The 5731-nt window shown below is 34.0% G+C and overlaps 1 long non-coding RNA gene across 1 annotated transcript; it reads right to left on the bottom strand.

Moving 5' to 3' along the window:
* Positions 1 to 1112: 1112 nt before the first annotated feature.
* LOC142348465 (uncharacterized) lies at positions 1113 to 4765 on the bottom strand. Its single transcript, XR_012760737.1, has 2 exons — positions 4631 to 4765; positions 1113 to 1397 (listed from the first exon to the last, which is right to left on the bottom strand). It is a non-coding gene; the product is annotated as an uncharacterized LOC142348465 (long non-coding RNA).
* Positions 4766 to 5731: the final 966 nt, after the last annotated feature.

Raw genomic sequence — 5731 nt, forward strand, 5'->3', positions numbered from 1 at the left:
GTTAGTTTATATACTAAATGAAAGCCAACAATGTGTATCCAGTAATACGCATAATGATGTTCCCACCCATCAAGCTGAAAGCAAACTGATAACCGACAACCTGTTTAACTTAGGTACACACCAACTGATATCTGTTTCAACATTGCTTTCCTCCGGATACACGAAAGAGATGACAAATCACTTGATAATTTTTTTTCAACCTCCCTCCTATAACACTGACTTCGCTAACACATCTCAGATCTGAAATAAAACCGTAGAAAATCACATCCATTATGAAAAGAAGTTTATAATAATTTTGTGACATTCTGATTTCTTAACTCGTTCGTTAATTTAAGCAATTTCTCAGCTTTTATTGAAGTTGCAAACTTCTAAGCAAACAGTCAGGCGGAGCTGTTCAGATGAAATATATTTTTTTGTTATTTTTGAACATTAATGTCAACTAAAGGAATTCGAGCCCAAAAATAATCGTCTTTTTATTATTCCAAATTATCTGAAACTAAAAGAAAAAACTTTTTTCGTACTACTACTAAGGTTACCTCACAAGAGATAAAAAAATGTGAGTAGGGCTGTGAGTCATTGACTTGGTCATAACTTTCTTGAAGAAGTAAGATTAACTTTTCAAGATTAATTTTTGCTTTAGTTTATCAGAGAGCGTCCGTGATTAGTCTTTTCTGACAGCACTAAATAGGACTATTGCACATATTTTGGAAGTGGAAACATTCACTTCCAAAAATGTGCAATAGTCTTATATAGTACTGCAGGTCACATAAAATTTGAAAACACGTTCCAAAGCAGGTGCATAACCCTAGTCCAAACCCAAGATCAAATGTGCAAAAATTTGCAAATTGATTTACAAACTTTGTAAAATAATGTATTATTTTTGCAAATATTTGCAAACAAGTTTTGCAAATTTGACATTAATTTGCAAATTTTTGCAAATTCTCACAATATTTTGCAAACAATTTTATAAATTTGACATTAATTTGCAACTCTCACATTAATTTGCAACTTTTTTTACATATTTGATCTCGGTTTTTCATTTGAAAATTGGCCCAAAATATCATTAAAAAACGTCCTAAATCTAAGCTTAAAGCCTCTCTTCATAAAAAAAGAAAGCGTCGCAAGATATGAACGTACACATATTTTGTGCATCGACAAAATTTTGAAGAAAACAATAATAATAATATTAGCAAGCATCACCAAAATTAATCTAAGATATCAGGAAAGCGGTCCGGTCCTTTCTTTCTATCTCCAACTTTGTTGTTTTTTGAAAATTTTCATAAATTTTCAACTTTTTTCTTGAAATTTTTGTCGAAGTCGTGGCCCTTGTCGAAAGTTGGAACTTCACTGCTGACATCTGAAGGTGTCCTCGTCGAACAGGCATCTAGTCGAATTGGCTGTAACAAATAACAAACTAGAAGCTGCTGAGATTTTTTTTTGAAACATAAAGAGAAGTTTCATTTCACTGGACCCGACTATACCGAAACTTTGGTTCTTTTTGCCATAAGAGACGTCTAATAGCAGTAGACATGAGGTCCTGATCATCAGGGGGCCAAAAAAGCAATTTAAAAGATATGTGCAAAAAAGAGGCGGAATTTTTGAAGAAAAAGTAGACCGAATTCTCCTGACTACGAATTTGACAGATGGAAAGTGTTCAAGTACCGTGAAAACAAATCGACAGTAGTGCGTTGAACTGGATATAAACGTAAGGAAGGCAGAAAAGTAGGCATTACGTTTTGCGTAGCAATAAATAAACGTTTTTGTTGATTAAATGTAAAACTTTCGAAAATGGTAAAGTAAGTGTCACTTTTGTTAGCCTTTCAATCCATCTAAAAAGCGTGCAATAGCAAAACAGCGCTCGTACAGAGGGTAAAACATAGCTAAAAAATGAAAATTGGAGTCCCAAATTTTTCGCCTTAAACAATTTTTTTTCTCGGGCCTAAACAGAATGTTTCATATCAACTTTCACAATTGAGATGGTTTTAGTTGTTTTTAAGGTAAAATTATCTGAACTTTATTTAGTTTGTGTCGTTAAGTAGGTGGGTGCAGCAGCGGGTTGTTTTTATCATTTTTTTACGAATTTGCAATTATTTGCAATTTTAGCCTTGGTTTGCAAAAATTCGCAAATTTGACCTTCAGCAGTGAAAATTTGCAAATATTTGACCTTAAAACCAAAAAAATAGCAAATTGACATGAATACCGAAAAATTTGCAAATATTTGCAAATTTGTCATTACGTTTGGACTAGGGAATAAGAAAAAAGGAAAATTTCTCTCAAATCTTTTTCTTTTTCCCTGAGATGGACAACAACAGTTTGCTAGAAATAAATTTAAAAAATTAGCTTAATAATTGAAGAACTCAAGTTGATGAAACGAAAAAACACGAGTACTCGAACAAAAGATTCTGAAACCTTCTGACCTCTAGCACAGCAGAATTAATGTTTTTTTTGTTTTATATCTTATTTTTTTTAACAAAATGTCAATCTTTTCCATTTGATTGTTTTAAAAAGATTTCTAAGTAAATGAGGGAAAGCTCAACTCGCGAAAGTTCCTGCAAAGCAGTTCCGTTTAAACGTTTTGTGAATTATTTTTTTCATTTTATTTTAAAAGATCTCAAAAAATTTTAAATATTAAATTACGAATCAAATTTTATCAACACTTTAGATAATTTAACTCCATAACGAAATCCAACAGCCTAAATAAATTGAGTATAGAAAAAGATTGACAAAGAAAAATTCCTGAATGTTTTGTTGTACACCCAAAAAATAGAGTTTTCTCCTATTCTAAACTCCGTGCTTATTTTTTTTGAACTACAAAACAAGTCAGTTCAAAGTTCTGCAAAATGTCGGATTTAGACAATCGAATGTGTTCGAAAGATAGAGAAGCAACTAGAGTGATGAAATTTCTGGAATCTTAGAAAACCAGAAGTCTCGCTTGTTCTGTGATAAACACATTAATTAAGATCATCTTTTTTAATAGCGGAAAGAATAAATTCTACAACAGTCAAGTACTACACATCTAGGAGTTAACAAAATTACTGATAAAAGGACAGAGAATGGAGTTCAAAGTTGAACACCTGCAGGGGTGTATTAATAAAATAGATTTGGAAAAAATTGCTGGAAAAAGGCGAGCAAACACATTTTAGATTCGTTTCGCTAAAGTCAGTGAAAACTGCTTTTTAACTTGAAAGAGGTCTAAGATTATTTCTCTTCCCCGCATAGGCATCTGAAAACGATCCATAGGAGTCAATGGTGTCCTGTTGGAACGCATTTAAAGTACTAAATTGTGAATTGTCTTTTCAATACTGTAAGTAATCTCTTGTTATATGCAGATCCCTAATTTTTTATTACTATTAAATCGATGTTAATTTCTCATTTTTTTTTTACAAAAAGGGGCTCATAGAATGCAGAGTATTTATGATAGAACTGATATCATTATAAGGCATCGTTTATTTTGCTAGTATGAGAGTCAAATGGACGCCAATTTAAATCAGATATCATATCATGAAACAAAGTACAATCAGTCTGAAAATTACTATGATTCCGTACCGAAATCTGGGTGGTTAGCCGAAACATGCTTTAAACCAAATTCGGTCAGCAGAACCATGTCGACGTTTTTTATGAGTTCTGGTCAAATCTCTTTCACATTATTGAGATTCCAGATTTTGTTTAAAATAAAAGAAAGTAACGTCTCCTTATCACAATTAATGAATCATTTTATTCAATGCATTGCATTGTTTCTATTCAGAAGGAATCTTGTTTCTGTTTTTGCTTCTGTTTTTGTTTTTTTTTTTCAATATCAGTACATGCCCCCATTGGCTTTCTATAAACAGTGCCAGATTTCCAAGAGACTTCTAAAGGGCGGGTTTCAAGAAAAGATAAGTGACTCTGCTCAAATCGGCTTAGGAATTCTCAATTACATCTCGATTTGCTACACGATTCTCGGGTCTTTCCCATTATAGTCCATAGCATAAATACTATTAATGGCGAGCTTTGCGTGATATGACCACTAAGCTGGGGGAGGGGGTATAATAGAAAAGGCCCCGATTCTCGATGAATGCCAATATTAAATATTGACGTAACCTATACTTGAAACACGCTTGTGCAAGCTTTTAATAGTTTAAATAGCCAGATCTCTGCATTGTTTTCCGTTTGTGCCCCCCCCCCAGTTTAGTGGGTGAATATTATTTGCACCCCAAGATGCACGATTCAAGTTTTTACAATGATTTACTGTGTAAGGGAACGTGCTCAAGCAAAAAATGTGGTTCAAGCAAATTCATGGGATTCCGCAGAAAGTCACTTTAAAATGTTGACTAGGAAGACAAAATTACGTGAGATCAGCGGTAACTAGGGTGACAGTTCGAAAAATACGAAAAATATATCGCAATTTTCCTACATAATTTTGCGTTGAATGCGTTGAAATTACGTCTTTAAATTCAACACATTCCACGCAAAATTATGTACGACACATGCGGCAAAATTTAAGACTAGTCAACGCTAGTTTCCGCTGATCTTACATAATTTTGCGTTGAAATTAGCGTAGATCTTATATAATATTGCGTTAAATTTAGCGTCGATCTTACATAAAACCAACGCGTAGACCTCTGAGAATTGTGGAATTTAAAACACTGACCTCCTGCATACTCGTCGCCTCTTCTACCACTGTGCCACAAAATTTATTTAGCTTAAGAACCACACTCTTTATAAATCGGATTGTAACATCAGCTTTTACATAATTTCAAAGTTTTTCTAAGCATAAATCTAAGCTAAACATAATTTTGCGTTGAATTCAGCGTAGATCTTATTCGATTTTTGTTGAATATTTGCTCTACTTCTCTTTACTTTCAATTCTTACGGGTTTCTCTTGCACGCAACCGGTTTTTCTTTTTTTGGAAAAACCACAAACATTTTTGTCTACCTACCTCATTCCTACATCCAACTACCCTCTCCCACGTAACCACTCCCCCATTTTACCCCCCCCCCCCTCCTCAACGTACCTGCAATCTTCCACGTACCCCCCTCCCACCACGTACCCCCTCGTACCCCTACGTTAAAACTATGGAAAGTCTACGCTAAATTCAATGCAAAATTACGTAAGATTGGCGGTGAATACGTTTTATTCATGTAATATCTACGCTCAATTCAAATCAAATATTTAAGATCGGGGGTGGATGCGTTGAATTTTTGTAATATCTACGCTCAATTCAACGCAAGATAAGTAAGATCTAAGCTAAAATTAAAACCAAATATTTAAGATGCACACTAAATTCAACGCAAAACAAGTAAGATTGGCGTTGAATGCGTTGAATTTATGCAAGATCTATGCTAAATTCAACGCAAACTTTGTAAGGTCTACGCTAAATTCAACGCAAAATATGATGTAAGATCTACGGGATCTATTCTGTTTCTGCCCCATAGTGTGTTTTTTGACCCCCAGTTACGAATACTATGTTGTTATATAGCACGTTACTATGTAAGAAAATAGCACATGCGCCTGGGGGTCACAAAAAATTTTTGCTGGGGGGGAAAGCAGAATAGATCCGATCTAGGCTATATTCAACGAAAAATATATAAGATTCAATTGATGCGTTGAATTTATGTAAGATATACGCTCAAGCGTTGATCTTACAGAAATTCAACGCATTCAACGCCAATCTTACATTACTTTGCGTTTTTTAGCTTTGACACCTCGGCCCGAGCAACAAATTAATAGTGAAAGACAAATAATTCTCGG

Source organism: Convolutriloba macropyga, chromosome 10, assembly GCF_964194025.1.
Source record: "Convolutriloba macropyga chromosome 10, txConMacr16.3, whole genome shotgun sequence".
NCBI classification, from domain to species: domain Eukaryota; kingdom Metazoa; phylum Xenacoelomorpha; order Acoela; family Convolutidae; genus Convolutriloba; species Convolutriloba macropyga.